We start from the raw sequence: 23,451 nt of genomic DNA, 5'->3' as shown, positions 1-23,451 counted from the left end.
CTTCTATGGCGAACCGGAAGAGGGAAACATAGCTATGTCAGCGCTATGATCCTCCTCATTCTGTCCTCGAGGAGGCCAAGCGTGCAGTCATGGCTTCGGGAGATTTCTGGGCTTCTATGGCCAACCGGAGGGGGGAAGCATAGCTATGTCAGCGCTATGATCCTCCTCATTCTGCCCTCGAGGAGGCCAAGTGTGCAGTCATGGCTTCGGGAGATTTCTGGGCTTCTATGGCGAACCGGAGGGGGGAAGCATAGCTATGTCAGCGCTATGATCCTCCTCATTCTGCCCTCGAGGAGGCCAAGTGTGCAGTCATGGCTTCGGGAGATTTCTGGGCTTCTATGGCCAACCGGAGGGGGGAAGCATAGCTATGTCAGCGCTATGATCCTCCTCATTCTGCCCTCGAGGAGGCCAAGTGTGCAGTCATGGCTTCGGGAGATTTCTGGGCTTCTATGGCGAACCGGAGGGGGGAAGCATAGCTATGTCAGCGCTATGATCCTCCTCATTCTGTCCTCGAGGAGGCCAAACGTGCAGTCATGGCTTCGGGAGATTTCTGGGCTTCTATGGCGAACCGGAGGGGGGAAGCATAGCTATGTCAGCGCTATGATCCTCCTCATTCTGCCCTCGAGGAGGCCAAGTGTGCAGTCATGGCTTCGGGAGATTTCTGGGCTTCTATGGCGAACCGGAGGGGGAAGCATAGCTATGTCAGCGCTATGATCCTCCTCATTCTGTCCTTGAGGAGGCCAAGCGTGCAGTCATGGCTTCGGGAGATTTCTGGGCTTCTATGGCCAACCGGAGGGGGGAAGCATAGCTATGTCAGCGCTATAATCCTCCTCATTCTGCCCTCGAGGAGGCGAAGTGTGCAGTCATGGCTTCGGGAGATTTCTGGGCTTCTATGGCGAACCGGAGGGGGGAAGCATAGCTATGTCAGCGCTATGATCCTCCTCATTCTTTCCTCGAGGAGGCCAAGCGTGCAGTCATGGCTTCGGGAGACTTCTGGGCTTCTATGGCGAACCAGAGGGGGAGAAGCATAGCTATGTCAGCGCTAGGCTGTTTACGCTCCTCCTCCGCTTCTGAAAAATTCGGCGGCGATTATTTGAGAGCGCGCCGCGCTGCGATCGGCGGTTCTGGCTGCACGAAGCTATGACTGCGGAAGCAGGCAGGCCCACGGCGCAAGTGTCAGTTAACGCGTCTGCTCGCGTAGTAGAGTGTCGAGTGGGTCATTCTCTGTACGTCTCTGTGAAGAACATGTGATAATTTGATAAAAGACGAAGAAAACCACGTTTGGAGAAAGAAGAAGAGAAAAACGTGGAGGTCGGCTCGAGGAGCGCGAGGCACGAGCAGGGGAGAACAGGCGAGCAGCGGAGCCGATCGGCTGTCCAAGGAGCTCGGAGCGGTGCGTCTTCTGCCAGGCCTGACCCGGGGATCCAGACCTGGGGCCTGTCGGCCGTACCCTGTCCTGTTCTCCTGTTGTCCACGAAGCTCGGAACGGTGGTCGGGCCCTGGAGTGCCACAGCGCCAGCTCTTCACTGGCACGAGCGTTCGGCGCCGTGCTGGGCGTCGGGGAGGCCTGACGCATCGGCCGTGGAAAGGCAACCCGAGGCCTCTTGCCTCTACTGGGCCCCGTCCGGTGGCCTAGCCTTCCGCTGGGCTTACCGAGGCCCTACTTCACCGATCCTGCAAAACTCTGACCACCCGGAGCGTCTGCACCGGCTTCCCTACTTAACGAACTGGTGACTGTAGACAATTTAGTGTTTAGTCTTCGTCCTACTTGCTTGTCCTACTCTCGTCCCGTCCATGTGTGTACATAAATTATTCGTCGTCAGCTTGGTCGGTCTGGTAATCTATTTAGATTGCTGTCTCTGAACAAGCCACAGAACAAGGTGGCTAGAAGATTTAAAGAAAGTTCTTGTGTAAATAAGTTTTCTGCACCTTGTGTTTGTGTCATATGAAGTTAATTTTCGTCGTATTACTTCAAGTTCATCGTCCTTCGTCTCATTGTAAGTGTGTGTGTGAACTACACGTCCCCTGCCGAATAGATGAGCACCTTGAAGAGGTGCAGAAAACAGAGAACCTGAGATTTTACTGAAGGTATTGTGGCTGAAGGTATCAAATGCATTTCGATGGTCCAGAGAAGCTACAGAATGCTGTTTATCTCTCTCCACTTCATAAGAACTTGCAGTAGAGGCAACTTGAGTCTACTGTAACCAGTCATCGAGAAAGCCGCTCTGTAAAGAATTAAACCAGTATGAGGACAAAACGGATTAGGATGGGTGGATTAGAGCTGCTCCCATACATACCTAGTGGTGATGGGGTCCATCACCACAGCAGCCGAGGGCACGTCACATTTTGGAATAAACGCTGTTCGATAAGGCTTCTTACGCCGCTTCTTACGCCGATTATCCAGGCGAAATTAGCCGTCCTCCTTCGATCGCTCGGTGGATCCAGCAGCACCTCCAGACGAAAGCGTCATTGCAAGATTAAGGGGGCCTCTGCGGGCAAAATTTCCATGTTGGCGTCGCAGATCTGCGAGAGAAAACAAGCAGAGCAAAAGTTCACTTATGAACTTCCGGTGTGGAGGCTGAGCACATAAGATGAAGCAGCAGATGTCGAAGTCTACTCACTGTCTGGGCGATGAAGGCGTCCCTTGCGACTCCAAAAGGATGCCTTGTGGGTAGCATTCCCCGCGACATCTAGACGGCGACCAGTATGTTATCTACGCACTCGAACACGCTGGCGATGTGGCCACGGCACTTTGTAAATGGCGACAGGTGTGCGGTTGGCAAAGCCAATTTACGCTGATATGCACAAGGAATAGCGCTCCTCTTCACGCGGAACCAGACTCAGCTTTTTCTTTTAACCCTGACATTGGTCTTATGGCTTGGCTGCTCGTATCGTAGCCGTGGCCTAGTGGTTAGAGCGCCCGTCTCGGCTGCGGGAGGTGGTTAGTTCGAAACCCACCGCCGGACACCCACCGGTAAAAATGGGCACAAGCGTCCCCCGGCCTGGCGCTCCGCTTTTCTAGGGGTACGCGCTTGGGAGAAGCTCCGTCAACCCCGCTGCGCCTCCCTCCCGGTGGGCCCAAACCCAGTTTCGAACCTCGCAGCCTGCAAAGGTGGTTTATTTGTTCTTGCAAAGTTCGACTCTGCAATGAAGTTTGCAGCGTCGGATCTATAATGCTGCTGTATATGTTCGGCCGTTCTTCGCGAGCCAAGTGGCTAAAAGCAGCATTCTGAGGCACAGCGTTCCTCAAAACATGCGCGCCACTCGCGGCGGTGAGCGCGTCCATGTCAGGATACCTGGAGCAGACGACGGCGCCTGCAGTTCTGCGCCGTGCGCGTCGTCGCTAATTTGCTCTGCGCCCCTTTCTCGATCACAAATGACACATGAATGCAGCCGGACACGCTGCTGCGTTGTAGGCTGCAGCAGGAAAATTTTACGGCTTCCCAATGCGGCACTGGGAGACAGAACGAAGACAGCGTTGCTTGTTGAAGCCTTAATATGCGGAAAATGAATGTTTCTTGGCATCTGCCTTCATGATTCACATACATGGCATTGAAAAAAGGCGCCGTATCTTCGGTCGTTTCATGTACGTAGCAGTATATGCTGCTATGTTTTTACGTTTACCTCAATCTGCAACAATGATGACACGAAGTGGATGTATTCGACAAAATCCAAGATATGCAGCAGCCATTTCGTGTGAAATGCCAAATGGAACGAAGGGAACCCCTCCTGCGACCCATTTTCCAGATCGCAGCTCCGACCCAGATCGCAGCTGCGTCATTTTATTCGTGAGCTCACGTGTGCCAGTTCTCAATAAAGCAAGTATATCTAAGTCCTCAATGAATGAGCAGGAGGATTTCGATTCCGGCATGATCTTTGCTAATTCGGTAAAAACTGCACATTTGCAAAAACAACCTTCAGGTGCAACACTAAAACAGAGCACAGACTGCATTACAACAACGAAACAAATTCTTTCTGAACGGTTTTCCCAGTGTCAAACTCACCGTTTGTCTCCTGATGGCCAAAAACAGCAAAATAAATTTTAGTCACGAAAGCCGCAAGAGGGCTACTCCTCGGCTAGCCGATATCCAAAATTCATTGAAGCCTGCATATCCACTAAAGCTTTTACACAACGGTTATATTATGTACACGTGCTGCAGCTATAAACTACCGATGAATACATCGCACAAGAATCGTCAATCACGTAAAGTGAGAGCGAAATACACGGAGTCAGTGAGCCACTGGACAACGTCAGCGAAAGCTGGTGAAACTCGTGCAGCGATTATCTCAAACTGCTGCAGCTAACACGATACATAAACAAAGTATGGAAAGAAAGTAAATTACCGGACGAATGGAAAAAGGCAGAAGTGATTCTCATTCCTAAGCCGGGGAAAGAACCAAAGTTAGAAAACCTAAGACCAATCTCTCTGACATCGTGTGTGGGGAAGCTCATGGAACACGTAGTGCAAGCGAGATTAACAAAATACATGGAGGATGAAAACCTATGGCCGCATGAGATGGTAGGGTTCAGACCTAAGCTCAGCACGCAGGACATAATGCTCAGACTAAGACATGATATCATAGACAAGAAAGGGCTAGACACTAAGGTGATCCTAGGCCTAGACCTCACGAAGGCCTTCGTAATATCAGACATGACGCGGTACTAAAAGGTGTTGAGGAGGTAAACGTAGGCAAAAGAACATACAATTACATTAAGAACTTTCTTCAGGGCAGAAGGGCGGTGATTAAATTTCAGGACGCAGAGTCTCCCAGCATAAGGCTAGGAAGCAAAGGAACCCCTCAAGGTGCCGTGTTATCTCCATTTCTATTCAACATAGCAATGAGAGGCCTCCCAGCTAAGCTGAATGAGATCTCTGGAATAAAGTTCAGCATGTATGCTGACGATATTAACATCTGGATGAACAATGGAAGTGATGCAGAAATTGAGTGGAGCCTGCAGAGAGCTGCAGACGCCGTGGTGAAGTATGCTGCCGACAGAGGACTAACATGCTCACCGCAGAAGTCGGAGCTCTTTAGGTACAACACCAACAGCAGAGACAAAGAGCCAATAAACATCAAAGTGGTAGTAGAGGGCCTAGAGGTGCCGCAGGTCGAAGAGATGAGGGTCCTGGGTATGGTTATCAATCATAAAGGCAACAATACCAATACCATTAAGAAATTAGCAACATATGCAGATCAAGTGCAAGGCATATTCAGAAGGATAGCAGTAAAAGGGAGAGGCCTAAAAGAGAGAAGCCTCCTAAGAATATCACAGGCGTACATAACAAGCAGAATCTGCTATGCAACGCCGTACTTAAATATGAACAAAGAGAACATAGATAAACTAGACAGGATACTGAGGAAATGTGCCAAGAGGGCTCTGGGACTTCCCATATCCACATCAACGGAACGTCTTGAGAAAATGGGTATCCACAACAGATGGGCCGAGCTAGCTGAGGGAGTTAGAATAGCTCAGCTGGAGCGACTTAGCCAATCTAAAACAGAAAGAAAAATACTAGAATGAATAGACATCAAACCGGGATACACTGCTCATAAGACAGTGGATATCCCGGAAGAGATAAGAGCCAGGATACGCGTCCCGCCTATGCCAAAAAATATGCACCCCGAATATAACAAAGAGAGGCGCAGGCTTAGAGCCAGAGCCTACGAGAAAAGAATGGGAGAACAACCAGCAGAACAAGTGTCCTACGTAGATGCTGCATGTGGACGGCAAGGAGCAGCCGTATCCGCAGTAGTCGACGGAACAGGAGCACCTGTAGTATCGGCTTCAAGCCGCACGAGAGACGCCAACGCGGCGGAGGAATTGGCAGTAGCGCTTGCTTGTGTCGGTACCAAGGCTAAATTCATACTATGCGATAGCAAAAATGCGGTCAGAAATTTTAGGAAGGGAAGAATATTAGAAGAAGCTAAACGAGTCCTCGAATCGAGGCCGCTTGAGCGCAACGTGGAAATTATATGGATACTAGCACATGAATCCATCGCAGGGAATGAGGCTGCTCACGAGTTTGCCCGAGCTCTCTATCACCGGGCGGCTGCCGAGCAGCCCTCTTGCATGGATATAAAAGATAGCCTAATCTCGTATAAAGAGGTTACAGAGCACTATAAACTAAGCAGAAGGGTCTATCCGCCGCCTGACCGTTCCCTCGGAAACGGGGAGGCAATTGCAGTGAGGAGGCTACAAGGGGGCAATCATATTAGTCCCTTTTGGGTATATGCAACAATTTCAAAAGATGAAAAGGATCTACATTGCATAACATGTGGGAGATGGGGCACTCTAGATCATATTATTTGGGAATGTAACAACAGCCCAGGAGCTAAAGAAAATATAGATAGAGACGCCTAGGAGACCCTGCTGCGAAGCGAGGACCCCGCTCAGCAGCAGCAAGCCATCCGCCTGGCGGCTGAGGCCGTGAAGCAACAATGTATCTTCACCAGACCTTAGTTCGCGAGGCTCCTGAGTAAGGCTCCATCAGGCCTGCGTGCCGGGGAGTCCGAAACGGAGCTTCTTCTCGGTGGAAATAAAAAGTTTTCGACAACAACAACTTGCATGAGGTTGTGATGCCCCCCCCCCCCCCCAAAAAAAAGGGGGGGGGGGTAATTTTTTGTCAGAATCGGAGTCGCCGCATATCTTTCATGGCGATCAACCATGATGAGGCGGGCACCAGTAACCTCCTCTATGTTTACAAACAAGGCGACTGAGGTGGCGCTGCAGTCGTCTGAGATCCCACAGTAGGCAGAAAGCACGGGAGCGGCACACATGCCACGCTTATCAAGAGCGGGCTATTGTGATCTGCAGGCGCCTTTTTGGCAAACAAAATAACCATATGCTCATGAGGTTTGCATGGAGACAGCAAAGAGTAGTACGGTTCCCTTTTAAAGGGAAAATGCAAAGCGCAGAGGAAGAGTGCAGAACACCAATCACGAGTTCCCCATATAAAACTGGCTCTTTCTCTCGAAAAATCGATTAGACGTGCATTCTGTCAAATTCACGTACACAAGGCGAATTGAGTATTTCGTGCGCCTCAGCGGTGATGAAAAAGCGATACATGGAAAAACTCCATGTACATGGCGTGCAGCTTCCGGTTCCGCACGCCGTACCAGACGGAGTGGATTCAAAGACGCACAAGCGAAGCGTTGCTGCCCGCAGGGGAAAAAGAGCCACGTTATTTATTTGCTGTTTTCGCGCAGTAAATTGACCGCTGAACACGTCGAGATTTACAAAGCTTTGGACCCTTACAACTATACCTTCAGTCAAGTACTAAGTAGACGGTGATTTGTGTCGCTCGTAAACAGCGCGCGCAAACCACGCACGAAGAATTCCGCTTGAAACATCAGTGCACTCTGGTATGATTATTCACCCCGAGCGGCAAATGAGTGTTGTTGATAAGCACAGAGCCCCTCGCCTAGCATCAACAGCAGCAAGGGCATTGCGCTTTGGCACCGGATTTGCACACCCTTGCGTTAATCGCTGAAATCACCGCGCAGCGGCGCGCCTGTTGTAGCTGCTCTGTTCGTGGGTGGATGTCGGCGTTAACGTTAACAATTTCATCACGGGCATTCACGCTTTCAGCTTCCATTACAAGTTGCAGCAGCAGCGGCGGTTCCGTTGTTAGGACAACGCCATTCAGTACCGGCCACAGTAGCTCAGTTTCAGTGTAGGATAAACTGTGAATGCGACAGTGCGCCATGCAGTGCGCAGTTAGTGTAGTGATCCTCAGTCTGAATCACGAGCGCATATGTCGCTCTGCGATAATCAACTACACATTTCGCATTTACAATTAGCCGCTTCGAATTACATGTAAAACAACACGGTATAAAAAATATCAGGCTCCAATTCAGCATATCAGCGGCTGTCAACGCTCAGTGGCAATCTTCATCACGAAATAGACGAAATATAATTCGAAGTGAAAACGGCGAAAGTTACCCATACAACATAACCATGGAGGAGTTCCAACATCGCTTGCGCACTTCCAATTATGAAAGTTAAAAAAAAAAACGAGTTTCAGGAATTGTTTACATAGATAAACACATCTCCGCATGCTCCAACAAAGAAACAATATATTGGCCGCCTCGTCTACATACATTACGTGCTCACTTGCACCAGCACCAAAACAGTACTAAGATCCAATTACGTCTGGTCATCATCATCATCATCATCAGCCTGACTATACCCACTGCAGGGCGAAGGCCTCTCCCATATTTCTCCAGTCTTTTTGAAGTCTGATAAATACGCGATGCGCAAAACGCCGACAACGCCACCTATCGCCAAAGCCGCAAAGCGTAGGCGGGCTCGGTCGGGGCGCTGTTCGTGTCAGCATCTATGCGCGCGCGTCGTGTTTTCGTCTTTGGTCGCGGTTTAACAGATATAACGCCGCTGTCAACCTTTAGCAATGTCCGGGAAGAATTGCTGCGTAGTTGGTTTTTCGAACACACAATAAACCTTACCAGGAACTTTGGTATAAGTTTCAGTGATGCTTCACGAGAACGACCGGGGCCGTGAATCGCGGCTGTTCGAAGCAGAAATCAATCAATCGCACCCAAATGACATTTGTTCAGGTTAATGTCATTTTTTCGACGCGCTGCTACACGACCAAAGCTAATGCCATTTCCAAATTATGGCAATTGTGATTGATATGCAAATATTGTAGTACCTTTAATATGTTGCGAAGGGGAAGGCGCTGTAAACGAAAGCAGCCTTTAAATTGACATTCATGTCTTGCATACCTTGTAACCAACCTTTTGATTAGGGCTATCAATTACGAAGTTAGCGGCTGTGTCGGCGGCGTTTGTTTACGAAAGGGTACGGAAGGTGCGCACGTCTGCGCTCGACAGTGAAACGCGTACGAGTTTCAACAACGTACACTTTCCGCACTAAAGCAAGTGTCAAGAGCAACACGTAAAATAGGGAGTATAGTGTACTGTCTGACGGCGATTTTAGAGAAACTTCGAGTATCGCCCTACGGCGCAGCATACTACAACCCAGTTGACTCCCGTACGTTTTCGCCGAATCGTTCGAAAAATGCTCGAGCTTAGCCTCATCAAAAAAGAATATCGGAAATTCGTAACGCCTGCTACATCGGATGCCGCGAGCTTACTGCCCGCGAAGGCGGCCAACGACGGTGCTCTGGCCGTGTGCAAGGCCCTAGTCGTCGCTAGGCTAAACGCCTAAACGGTTTCGCATAAAAGCCGTAGCTGGAGTGCTTTGGAAATAGTAAATTTCCTATTCATAAACTGCCTTACTATCTGTTCAATTCTCACAAATTGTCTTACAGTACACGGAAGGTGTAACTTCGGCGACGCCTTAGCAGCTAGAGAACGAAACAAGGATGAGCTGCGTCAAACCGGCGGCAGCTGCTAAAAGCAGAAATTTGCTTGTATTGCTTTTGTCACTTCTTCCAAAATCTCGTTACAAAACAGCGCTCCTCAGTAACGATAATTTTTTAGATTCCTTCCTCAAAATAAGCGCCTGATATTTAAGATGGACAGAGCAGGCTTTTCTGAAGGTGGCGAAAGAAATCCGTCGTGTCGGCGACTTGGCGCCAACGGACCGTGGCAGCAGAAGCGACCTGTTCCGCCTGCGCTGAGTTGGCTACGGGTTGGCTGGCAGCGATGAGTGGCAGTTTTTTTTTTTTTTTACGATGCTATTTGGCATATTTCACATAGATGACTAGCTGCAAACTTACAGGAGCACAGTAGTATTTAATGCAGATGGCACTTTTGTAGTTTATTTTAGGTGTATCTCTCACCGAGTGTCTGGTGTCGACATAACGCCTTTCCTCGTTGATCGCATTCGGATGAGTACCTCAAACTCGTATACCTAATGTCGTTTTCACCAAATGTCATTATATTTTCCCATGTAGTAATAAACAAATATCATTTTGAACGAGCGTCATTCGATGGAAAATACATTAAATTTGCCGTGTAGCAGGGCTGAGTGACAACTATGTTTTCAGTGTTTTCTGCTTGTCATTGCCCCTTCCGTGAACACTTCTTGTTTAAACTTGGTCGCCTCCGCTAGCCGGAAAGATACAATACGCATTAGATTTGTGAATCGCTTAGCCAGACGATCTTTAGCGTCCATTGACATCGCACAGCACGCGTTTGCATTTTGCGTTTCGCCTCCACCTTAACGCGGGCATCACGGTTGACTTCGGTCCGAATAACTCGATCCTCCTCAGTAGCCTGAGCCACTTCGGCAGGTTATTGAACAGATATTTGCCGATGTGCGTTTTAAAACTTGCCATGCAATTACATTAAGTCTAGAGCCAGTGTTCCTGTTGTCTGGCAAGATTACGAAAACATAACATGTCGCTGCACTTGCTATTCAGACTAAGGGCTCTAGAGCTTGTTATAAAGCACCTTGTAATTCTGCAGTTGGGCGCGAGGGTGACACAAATGAAATGAAGATTATACTACAATAATAATATAGGATATAAAATTTAAATCTAATATGCTCTTGGCTAACCTGTGATGATGCAGCTTTTCAGATATTGCTTCTGCTGATATCACAATCCCCTATGAATTTATCTACCCGCTCTGCCTTTTTGACGACGGAATACGTGCAATTCATGCCGTACAGGCAGTGGTAAAGCGCAAGCATGAAAAATCTGAACTCTTATTACAGGAGCCCAATATGCGCTATTTTTCTGATGCTCAGAATGCTGGTTTGCAAGCTCGCTGGCTTTTCCTGCGGTCGCACCGGTACGAAACCGCTCGCAGTTTCGACGACGCTGCCTAGTTTATTGTAGCAATATATTGCATATATAAACGAAGCAAGCGTGTACCATTAAGCAAAGAAAGAACATTGGTTCATAGGTCAAAGAATGGACGAATTATGAGCTCCACTTCGTACGCAACCTTGTTGACGCTCGTCTGCAGCAGACACTGATGCATACGGAGGCGATGTAGTTCCAGACGGCCGTGATATCGAACACATGTACACTATTATAAAGTGCGATCCCCTTGCGCACACTGTCACCGCGGAAGTGCCCTCGCGAGAAGCGCACAAACGGCAGATCGCACGCGCGCACCACTTGCACGCTTGCCGCACGAGGCCCGCCTCGGGTTCCGACGGCCGCCGCTACGCGGCTTTCAGTGGCGCCCCTATAGGCGCTGCGCATGGCGTATATACGAGGCTAGAAGACACCGCTATCGGCCTCTCTATACGGCTACGCTGGATGTCGCTAAGGCATTTGAATATGTGACTAAGGATGCCATCCTTCAAGGGTTGAGGAGGAACGGATTAGATGAGCCCTTCCTACGGTACATCTCAGAGTTCTACAATATGGCGGACACGGTCTAGATCTTTCAAGGGTAATCACTTTATATCCAGCCTACTCGTGGTGTGAGACTGAAATGATGTTCAACCTAGTTATAATGGTTAGCTGGCGACATGCCCTGAGGGTATAGCTTTCAGGAGTGACTCCTTGGCTGTCAGTGCCATGGATTTTGAGGATGATGTTGTGTTACGACGGTCTGCAGGACCTTCTAGATTATTTACAATCATTTCTGGGAACTCGAGGGCTGACAATCAATACGACTAACAGTTTGACCGTAGCGTTTACGGCGGACGCGAAACAAAAAATATCAAAAACTGATTCAGAAATGCTGTTCAGGATAGCCACCAGCGTGATTGTGGCTGCTAAGATGGAAATGGCCTCGAGGTATCCAGGTCTTATTTCACGTCTCTTGGACTGAAGCTTACAAAGATACAGCCAGAACCCAAACTGCTACTACAGCGCATGAGTGCCGAGCCGCTGAAACCGCAACATCTGATGGTGCTCCGGGTATACCTCCTACCAAGATTTTTGCATCGAATCGTGCTGGGCCCTACTTCCATCAAAATGCTGAAAAACTGGATAACTACACCTGCCGCACGACATCGCTCTCCCTATCTTTCACAACTCAATAGATTATGAAAGTCTGGGGATCATCTCCATGCGGACCACAGTGTCATGTGTACATATACGATGCATGCCTTGTAGGAGAGTTCTGAAAATGACTCTTGTATGGAGATCTAAAAGAAAACGTTTATAAAAGATGAAATGGTGAGGCCGTTGAGGATGTCGTTTTATAACAATGTGCAACTACGCAGTGCGAAGAAAAGTGAGGAAATACTGGAGGCACCAACTTGATGCTAGTGCTGACTGTGCTGCACCATGGGGTGCAGGAAATGCCCTGGCTCCTGGAATGGGGTGCGGGAAGGGTCACAACTGATGTCTAGATGGGGCTTAATCAATTTTATGTAGTGAAATTCCGTTATAATTGTATGCCGGTCCTTGCCCGGAAAGGGGGCAGGGATGTATGTCCTCATTCAGGTGCTCTGCTCCAGAGACCTTGGGTCATGTAACTCAGATCTGTCACCGTACGGATCACACCCGCACTACGTGCCACACGACAGCATCACGGATTACGTTACAAAGGCAGCCAGAGAGTTGGGCTTTAAGGTTGTGCTGGGCCCTCCCTACCGAACCATCCAAAGCACAAAGATACCAGACATGGCCCTCACAAGGGATGGCCAGTCAGTTTTGGACTCTCGAGTGTGGGCGGTAGAGGGGTTACATCACCCAGGCACACAATGACAATTGTCATTGAAATATGCCATTCCTAACCTTATCAAACAGCTTCCTGGGTATTCTAGATCCCTGCTTTCAGCAGTACCGACTTCATACCATGGGGTGTGGGCTCCCGCTTCGGTGGGTATTCTGCGTGGCCTGTGGTTTGCCCAGAATGATTTTAAGGTAATACACCTTCGCTGCTTGCAGGGGGGATCGAGCCTTCAACATGCACCAATGTATGATGGCATATCGAACGTGCCGAGTGTGGGGGCCTCCATTTTTCCATTTTACCTAATCCCTCCCACGTATCTACCAAAACCTCGAGTACTACTTTCCCTATCAGTAGGAATCTATTCTTCCTATCTTGTGCAACTTCGACTCCGAATTAAAATTGGCTATTCACGGCGCACTGGCTCCCTAGGCGGTCACGTCCTTCGCGGGGGGTCAAGGCGGGAGGTGAGGAGGACCGCAAAAAAGCCGAATGTCTCGCCATCTAATTAGTGACGCGCATGAATGGATTCTCTCAAACTACTAAACAAGGACCTGAAAATTGGTTTAAATGGTCTTTAATATCATGGAGTTATTTGTAATTGTGATACTGTAGACACTGCAAACTGTGATTATTTTGAAAGTACGAAGTTTTGCAGCTATGCTTCTAAGCGAGTTTTGAGCCTGTGTTTACAAGCTGCAATATTGTTTTGGAACTATGAGAGCAACACCACCCGTGAGCCTGCATGTATGCTCCCGGTCACGGCGGTAGACTGTTTTGAGGATGTTCGTGTCTTGCGGACTCAGGTTCGTTTTCGGTAAAAACAAAGCAGCGGGTGAGTGCGTTGCTAATATGTAATTTATGTCTCGTAAGGAATTAAGCAGTCCCCTGGAATTCCAGTTTATTGTATATGGGTGAAGCAGGTGACTAGGTTATTTGTGGCCCAGTAATTCGGGGCTTCTTTTTTGCCCGTTCCCTGGAGTCCCCTCCACCCGATCACGATGGCATAGGACTAATTTGGGTTGTGCCCATCGCATCCTCCGATGCGCTGGACGACCGCTGACAATGCACAAGAACGTTTGAAGTAGGTCTCGCAGTGTGAGGAGAGGCTTTTGGTCCCTCCGACATGTAGGCTCGCGAAGCCTGCTTTGGAGGTGGTGTAGCAAGTGCAGCTGCTTCCAGCTGGGGCGCGAATGGGCCTATACCTGCAGAACCACTAGACGTGACCAGATCAGAAGCCGAATTCCTCTGTGACGCTGCGCCCTGCTGCGCCACAATGGAGTAAGTCGAATTTGGACCGACAAAAGGCGCTTCCTCGCCTCTCCAATCGTGATGTTCTCAGTTACTTCTAAAGTTATCTTTTTTTTTTCAGGTTGGGAAAGATCGTGAGTAGGCTAGGTGATTGCCTTCGCTGTTTACACAGAGGTGCGGCTGTGTTTTACCGTTGCCAGTGGCATGCTCGTTGGAAGCGCATTTGACACAGGTGAGTCATACCTCGGAAGCCTCTGGAAGCTGTGGCCATATATATTTTTGACAACTGTAGCACAGGCATGGATTTTGACTGTAATGTATGAGTTGGAATTTTTTGTGTAGCCTACTTCGACCGAGCAGGGAAGAGTGTTGAAAGCAAAAGTCAAGACAATGTGTCTGGTTTGGATCTCGTTGTTGTCTCCAGATTTTGATACAATGGAATCTGGTAACGTTTGATCCCTGTAGTCCTTGCAGTAGTACCTTTTTATTCGGATGCTTAAGGTTATTATCTGAAATGACCCCGAGAACTGTGTTGAGCTACCATGTGGACTGATTGTGATAGGGTTGTCTCTGAACGTTGTAATGGCTACAAGCGTTTCACAACTGATTTCTGTTTTTATTTTGCAACCCTGGCCAGTGGCGTCTGAGGGTGTCTGTCATTAAGAATGGAAAGACATTTCAGGCAGCTTTTCGTGGTTGTTCAGAATGGATCACATGGAAACATGGGAGGGTGTTTGCGTTCTTGGAAAAAAAAATGTTTGTCACATCGCTGCGCCATCTCTTGGCGAGTGGGCAATCAGCTGCAGAATGGGAAAAGCCATTGTGTTTTTCGCTCGGCTATAGTGTCAGCCACCCACCATGAATTCCAACAACGGGATGAGACACGGACGTAACAAATCAACTTGAAAAGCATAAAATATTGACCCTTCAAACTGCAGTTACACTGAACACAATAACAGAAAAAATATATTGACCATAGCGAGATACAACTTGCTTCAAGCACCCAGCGGTGCATCCAATGTGGCCGTGTTCCTTTTGTCTGTCACTTATCCCACTGTGCATTTTAGCGCTTTTCAGATCGAATGTATAATCTTCTAATGAAGCATTATTTAGAATACATTTTAATCTAATGGCCACATTAGGGCAACCTTCGCTTTGAAGCAAATAACTCGTTTGAAAAAAAAAAAAAAAAAAAGAAAGCTCGAGACACGTTCATTCACATTTACAGAAAGTGTTGTCACTTAAGCCTGCATAAAAACGGTATTTTCGTGGTAGAACTGGAACAGTGTAACAGTGTCTATGTGCCTATGTCCATGGTAATTGCTTTATGTGCCGGATAATCGTGGTATATTACATACCCTGTATGCGTATTGACTAGCTAGCATCTGGTTTTGCAAGGCTTAAACGCTTACATTCTTAAAGCATAAGCAGCTACGAGCAAAATGCCTGATCAGGTCAAAGACTGAGTGGCGACGGCGGTAGGGCGTGCTTCCGACTCGGGACCGTCTCCACCGATGGAGGGGTTGTCCCCAACAGTCAGTGCCCGCAGTGCGGAGCACCGGAGGTAGGAGACCACTTCGCATTTGAATGTCGTGTATCGAGAGTGATGTGGCGCCTGATCTATCGCATGTTTTCGGTGCGAGCAAAACAACCACGCGGGGTTCATTTGCGTGGCTTGTGGTGGCGTGCACTTTTTGTCCTCTGGAAGCGCCGCTGCCTTGACGCGCAGGCAGCCGTCACGAGCCATGTACCCAGCGCTGCAGAACCTTCGCCTCCTGCTCTGGGAATACCTATCCGAGTGGCTCGAAGTAGACGGAGAGGCGCGGTTTCTGCGGCGCTGGCACACACGTTTCTTTGTCGTGAAACCGAACGGGCTAGGCATGCCGACACTGTTATACTGATTACACAAGTGGTGTGTATTGGATTGTAATTGGTATGAGTGTACATCCCCCCCCCCCCTTTTTCCCCTTCTTGTGCATCGGGATGGCCAGACTTGATTTGTACCTTTTGTAGCATTGTATCTTTTGTATCCTTTTGTACATTTTTATGTAAATTGCATAGAAGTGCAGGCAGACCCTGCTACGGGTTGAGATTATTCATATAGCGAGATTTGCATCATATGTATTGTATCGTATCGTTTTGTGTCCTTTCTTATGTAAATTGCATGGAAGTGCAGGCAGACCCTGCTATGGGTTCATATTGTTAATGTAGTGTGTTTTGCACTATATGTACGTACGTTTGGAAGTAAATAAACTTCTCTTCGTGTAGCAATATCATCTTCGTGTTCCTGAGATGCCTGTGGTTTAACCACACTTCGTACCAGGTCATGCCGTTCTTACATATTTGATGCAGCACAAGCTGTTCTTTAGAGCAGGTCACCAAAAGTGCAATACGTTTTAACTATGCAGAAGCACAGAAAATCGAGTGAGATCACAGAAAAATGAGGATGTGGCCGACAGACCTCATAGATGGGCAACAAAAGGAGGTGAACCATAATTTATTTCACTAACATTCTCCTTCCTTGACAGTTGTTGTGACAGCTTACCAGGCCCAAGCCTGCCACTTGAATCCTTCCAAAAAATGGAATTGATGTAATTCCCGTGGCTCTTGTCTCCATCGGTGAAGCTATGATCAAAATGTAAACACCGAAAGTAATTCAACAGGAACTGAGATCTCTGAAGTGCAGCCTTTCGGTCCTAGAGGCATCGTTCTCAAATCATCTGACATTGGTTGTGTCCCAGACTGACATGCAAAAATTTCAGTCCAGAAGCGGTTAAGGCATTCATCCCTGAACCCCTAGCGTATGTCAAAGGTATTGTGCGTGGTGTCGACCCAGTATCTTCCCCACAGGAAATATTAGAATTTCAGGATGAGGGAGTTGGAGTGCTTTTTGTCTATCGATGCAGTCCAAGAGGTGAACGGCTCGCGTTTCTCCATTGAGTCGGTAATAACTTTTGCGGGTTCCTCTTCCGGAGGAATTAAAAATTTTGCCTATTTTATATCCTGTGTACCCTCTGCAATGCACACACTGCTGGCGGTTTTGACATAGTGGCAAAGCTTGGAAGTCTGCTACTCACTGCCGTGTGTGTGCGCAAACCCATTCACTTGGCGACTCTGCACCTCAAATTAGCCTCATTGTTGCCTATGTAATAGCACCATAGGTAACCTGCACTGCATAGGCAGCGCTGCAAATGTCCCGCAACATGCATCAAAATACTGCTGTTAGCCGCTTGGTTCGCGATAAACGACCGAGCATAATCAGCAGCATTATACAGATACGCGTGCGACAGATTACGTCCTTGCCCAGGCGCACTCTATGTAGCCCAGTTATCTGACACACCTCTTGCAAAAGCTTCGACAGAGCGTGCAATCTGATCCATGGATGCTCATGCAGGTGGCGTAAAAATGCCCTGAAAAGCCGCCTCAGAAGTATTTGCTCTCTTCGTTAGGATATGTATTACGGCGCGGCGATCGACAAGGCAAATTTCATTGCAGCTGGTGATGCAGACTGCCAAAAACGTATTGAAGAGTAGAACTTCTCGGAGACAGTCAGAGCTCTGGTCAGAGAGCAGGTGCTTATGCGCTTCTGGGCGTGACTTGGCACGAATAAAAATATTATGTATACTGTTCCTTGTCTTGAAATCCGTTTCATAGTGTTTTATATTGCATTATATATAGAACACCTGCAGGCGTCCAGCTGCAGCCACACCTCCCGCAACTTCTAGGCCACCAGGCGGAGTGGCGAATGCAGCAACAAGTTAGGGGAGCTTCTGGAGCTTACGCACATTTTGGCAACTTTAAGACGGCGAATGGCATGCGCGCATCTTCCAAGCACGTGCAGACATAACTGCACTTTGTACTGCAGAAGCAGCTGCAAGCAAAAAAAAAAAAAAAAAAAACTTTTGATTTGTTCGCTATTCCAAATCTGCCTCAAGTTTATGACTGCCTCTTGTTGAATGTGGTCCAGCATATTTCAGTACGTAGCGTTTATAATGGCAGTGAAGCAACTTCGTATCCATTTGTGGTTTGGAATCTCGCCTCCTCTGTGTGCACATCGGTGATGAATGAGCGTATCGGCGGCTCCAGACGGCTGCAGATCAAGCAGATTTGCAGCAACGACGGATGCAGTGCCGTCGTTGCACACGCGCGTCTTGCACACCTCCTTGCCATTGCCTTTCCAATTCTACAGAAGCGCCTGCATCTTTCATTTTCATTCACGATATTTAAAATTTTTGTTTTCATTGCTATATTCAAGATCATGTTTTACTTTCTGCTCCTTTGGTTTTGTTTGCGTTCCCCTTTTTGGCACAGGCAAGAAATCAGTCAACGGGCAAGTAAAGTAGCCTCGACAAAACACAACAGAGGTTGTGGAGGCGCTGCAGCGCTCATTACACGATATATTGCCTTCACCTTTCTGATCAAATGTCATCTCGATGAGCTCAAGTCAAGCGCTTGCAGTCTCTAAATGTAACATAAACTGTATATCTGCCCAGTCACAAGTTGTGGGAAGATGGCAATATGGAAAAGAAATCATACCGCAGCGACTGCATAGGCAGCCAGGGCGTACTTTTCGCGTATTCAGCAAACTTATAGGGCGAGAATTCTAAGCCCCTACTGGTGACACCAAAATAATACGCTCGACGTCCAGAGGCTCCATTGCATGCCACCAAGAGCAAACAAAAAAAAAAAGATCATGGGGTTTTTATGCACTTAAACCGACTTAGGCGTGCTACAGCTTTCGAGTACAGATGAAAGTTGATGGATACAAAAACGTGCAGAGCACAACGCGTGTGTTGCTTTCCGCGCGCAGGTTGAATGGTCGGGCAAGAGCTACGGCACTCCGCACCCGCTAGAAATTCCTGGGTTCGAATCCGGGCATCTCTGCCTTTATTTATCCACCATGGCATGCACTCCAGCGAAATTTGTTTTTATATTTGAGCGCGTTAAGCAGTGCACTAAATATATGGTCACGCTGCAGCTACTGTGTTGTTCAAGCAGCCAGGTATGGCATTTTTAAGCAAATTTAAAAAGTTCATCGCAGGAGTTGCCGAACACAGAGATTAGCATGGAAATGGAGAAAGCTGTTCCCAGGTGAAATGCAATACTTCAAGCTAGAACACAGTTGATTCCAGCTGATCTAAGGCAGTTAATACCGTTTGTATTAAGTTAACGCGTACATTTTCACCACTGCATCAACCAGTGACAATGGCACAAATGCCCTACATCCATGTCACAGGGACTGCTCCATCCTGTGACTCCACCACGTGGTGCATTCGAGAACGTCGGAATAGATCTTATGGGTTCCTTCCCGAAGTATTTGACGAAAATCGTCGGATTGCGGTTCGTACCGTGCCAACTATCTCACCAGCTTCTGTGAGACCGCCGCACGTGTTCCTGTTCTTGCTCCGCTCTGTCCTCCGATACGGACCGGAGCGAGTGATCACAGTGACCGAGGTCGAAAATTTATGGCACATGTTCTGGAAGAGCTTCGATTGTACGCGTCGCGTTTTTAACACTCCACAGTATAGCTTCTATGTTCTGATGCACCGCGGGCGTCATCAAAGAATGTGTGTAACTATATTGGCTCTTTTTCTAGGCGCTGTCCTGTTTTCATTAAATATTTTTTCTCATGCTCTTAGAGGCTGTTCCATGTTTGGCTGTCCGTAGACTGAATTTCATTTGGTTATCGTTATGATGTGCCAAATCTCCTTACGGCAAATATCGGAGCTGTTCTTTGCCTCGCGATGCTCGGTAAATCTGGCGTGAGAAAGAGATCGTTTTCTAGACCAGACATTGACGTACAAGAATTTAGAGGAAGCTAAATAAAGACATTTGCATCTCCTGTATTTTGTTTTGGCGATAAAGTATAAAGAATATGACATTATCATGCTTGACACATTCTTGCGGCTCAGATGCGAGACAGCCTGCGCTCTGAAGGACTATTTCTAGGTGTCCGTCGGCGACCTTGGAAGTCTTGAAATGATGGTCCATATGAGTGTTCTCATCGAGCTGATGTACTTGGCCATGCAGATCAATACGGCTCGCAAACTAAAGTGTGTAGGCGCGAGAGCACCACAGCATCGGCGCAAGGTTAAGTTGTCGGGTGTCGGCAGCGCAGACTAAAAAAAAGCAGCCTTACGACAACATGTTTAGCAGCTTGAAACGTGCATCGCTCGTAATATTATTAAAGCTTTCGCAGTGGCATCTGTTTCTTTGTGTTCCAAGAAAATAAGAAGGCACAAACCGAGAAACTCGGAACTGCGTTGACATTTTACCGCGCTCCAGGCAAGAATAGATATAAGAGGCTGAGGGGCGAACCATGGACAGCAGCGTCAGGGGAATGAAATAAGTGTAAACTTTGCAGGCAGTATCAGCTTAGTTCGTACCATACAGCACTGCCAGTAACCGCAGTTGTGGCCCAAAAACTTTAGAAGACTGCAGTCCAAAAACAAATGTTCGCCAAACCTAGCACCGACTCGCTCGTCGTTTTTCGCGCAGTGCAGTTAATGGGCGTCATTTTTAAGTGGGTATTTTTAAGTAACGCTGAATACGAGAATGTCATTAAGCTAGCATATTTTAAATAATTCCAAATCAGGAGCTCAAAAAACAAACATACTTCCGGAAAGCTTTTGTTTGTAAGCATCACTTCTGGCGTTTTGCGCGGTACATTTAAATCGCAGACACCTGGAAACAAGCACAATATAGAGGCCTCTAAACGGATCTCAGCCTGGGTCAGGTGGCGCTCGAAGAGAAAGTGATCAGCGCCCTCTTGATTAATGATGAACGGCCGAGAAAACATGCTGGGACCACGGCACTCTAGGAGTACGCGCGAATGCTTTAACCGACAGTTTCTTTCGCTTCGACTGTGGTGCAAAATTTAGCTTAGCTTGTATTGTGTTTGCTTCTCAACTTCACTAATTCTGACAACTGGACGGCCACAGTTACGAAAATAAGGACAGCGACAGCCAGCCACAACTCTGGGGCCAACTAAAAACGGTCTCCTGCCTGTAACAACAACGAACGGCCAAGCAAACATACTGTGGGCCATGATGCTCGACGACTGAGTGTGATTAAATTTCTCCTGCTTTCATTATCTGTCACCTGAAATTCAGAGCTGATATAGATTACTGTTGCGGGAAAAGTTCGTACAAGATATTTAGTTTCCACTAAACAAACTAATTCATTCTAGGAAACTTCTCACTAAAACCAACCCTGAAATTGCACGATTGGTGCTCAGGTGTGGACTAAGAAGGGCTCTGCACATTGTTGGCCAGCCACGGATGTGGAAGCATCCATATGTGGCCAGGGTCCAGTTGGATGGACGGGTATATGATCTACCTGGTGCGCCGATACTCTCCTTTAGTGCCACCCGCTTACTGCCTGGACCTAATGGGAGGCAGAGGTGCTGCCATTTTTCAACTTCGGCACCAGAGGGTCCTACGAATCCCGCTGATCAGTGCGGGGTCTATGTGTGCTGTTTTTTTTATGACATTACTACAGGTACCCACAAAAGGCACCTGGCGACAGTTTCAGGCTGCCGATAAAGGTCCCTATAGAAACGGATTTTCAGCTTAATCTGGAGAATGAGCGGCGTCACCTGATTACGTGGGTATAGGTAGATGGTTTGGTTTTTGGTGTTTAACGTCCCAAAGCGACTTAGGCTATGAGGGATGCCGTGGTAGAGGACTCCGAAGATTTCGACCACATGGGGTCCTTTAACGTGCACTGATATCGCACAGCACACGGGCGCCTTGCATTTCGCCCCCATTGAAAAGCGCCCGCCGAGGCTGGGATTCGATCCCACATCCTTGGGAACAGTAGCCGAGCAGCCTAACCACTGCGCCACCCCGGCGGGGAGGTTTAGGTAGAGGTTAATACAGCTGTTTTACCTTGACCATACCTTAACAGTTGACCTTACGTGTTCGGCGATATGGGTCCCTCCAAGAGCGAACTCCAAAGTGGATGAAATGCGCTTCACCAATAGATACACTTGCACCTGTGCACGCAATCTGTGTGCACCTCAGAGAACAGCCGCCTCTGCTTGACCAGAGAAGCGTCATGCCAACCATACAATTGCACGGTGGGTCCACCTGAATTCGACAATGAAGGGTTCTGAACATTACTGGCTAGCCCTGGTAATCGAAGCATCCATGTGTGGCAAAGGGTGAGCTGGATGGTCAGGTACAAAATTTCCTTAGTCCTGATGCTCTCCCTGTGAGTGCCACCTCTGTTCAGGCCATCTGCTGCCTCGACCTGACTGGGATGGACGGATGCGGGCCTTCTGAGAATCGGCAAAATATGGCCCTGCCAGCCCCAAGACCAGTGTCCCCTCACCGGTGCCGGCCTCTACGTGTGCTCTCATTCTTCGCTGAGATTACAATAGCTATTTGTAAATTGTGAACTTAACATTGCTAGCCAGCCATGATGGTGGCTTATCCATGTGAAGCCAAGAGCAAGCTGCATGGCTGTGTACAGCATCTCCCTGGTATCCCGATGCTCTCTCCCTGGCAGTGTTACCTGTGCTACAGCCATCTACTGCCTCGACCTGACTGGGATACTGGGACTGGAATCTTAGGAATACCCTGTTCATGTTAATAGTTTTGTTTGTAATTTGCATTACACCCTCAATTTTGTTCTTCCATTTATAATTTGAATAATTAAGAACTCTTTTGTTGGAAAATGCGGTTTACGTATATACGTTTGGTGTTTGTTCTAAGGTTGTTTGTCTTCTGTTATTTTTATCTGTATCCATCCTTCGGTTCCTAGCAGAATGTGTTCTGCAACTTCTCTGTTTGCTTCGTCTGGCAAGCTGCCTGGACATTATCCACGACGTGGCTGGCATATTTGCTGCAGCCTATTTTCTGCTTCTGTTGTTCACCAGCACCAGCGGAGACCCGTTGATCCTGTGCTTGAGCCCGACTGTGGGAGGGGCGAGGGTCTCGCCGGAGGGTCCTGAAGACTTCCTACCACGCTTTGCTCAGGGGAGGGCTCCGTGCTCCTTTGTTGAGCATGAGTGCTTTGGGCATGGCCGCTAAGCTCGCCTTTAGGTGCAACACTATGGCGTGGAGCTTTCAGCCACTTATGCTGAACGGCTATGCTCTTATGAGGCACTGTGTTCACTTGCCTGAGCAATACATGAATACGTTGCGGAGGTCTGAGTCACTCCCGCCTGACGGATTTGCCTTATTGCGGCAGAGTCATACCGACACCACGCACCTTTCTTCACCAAGGCTTGAGCCCAAGAGATCGACAAAGGCTCTTAATGGACATGCCCTTCACAGCGCATCTGCTGTCTTCCTCTTTCTTATGCAGCACTGGACCACTTTCTGATATCAGCTGTATTGCATACCATTTTTCTTCTGTCTTTTTCTTTTCTGTTTTCTTTTCCTTTTAAATCTGTCATTTGGTATTTACTAATGTAATTACTATTACTTTTCTCTGTTCACCTCTTTGTGGCCAATTTTTATGTATACATTTATCCGCATTTTCCATTTTCATGTTACCTTAATTATTTCCCATAGACCGGTATATTTCCAGATTTCAGAATTCAGTTTTTTTTTCTTTTTTTGTGCGTACGTAATGTACAGCTTTCTCCCAACCGATTCGGACAGAATTTTATTCTATAAGTTGACA

Source organism: Amblyomma maculatum, chromosome 5, assembly GCF_055883805.1.
Source record: "Amblyomma maculatum isolate TAMU_Amacu chromosome 5, ASM5588380v1, whole genome shotgun sequence".
NCBI lineage: Eukaryota > Metazoa > Arthropoda > Arachnida > Ixodida > Ixodidae > Amblyomma > Amblyomma maculatum.
The sequence above is the reverse complement of the archived record's forward strand: the minus strand, read 5'-3'. Positions refer to the sequence as shown.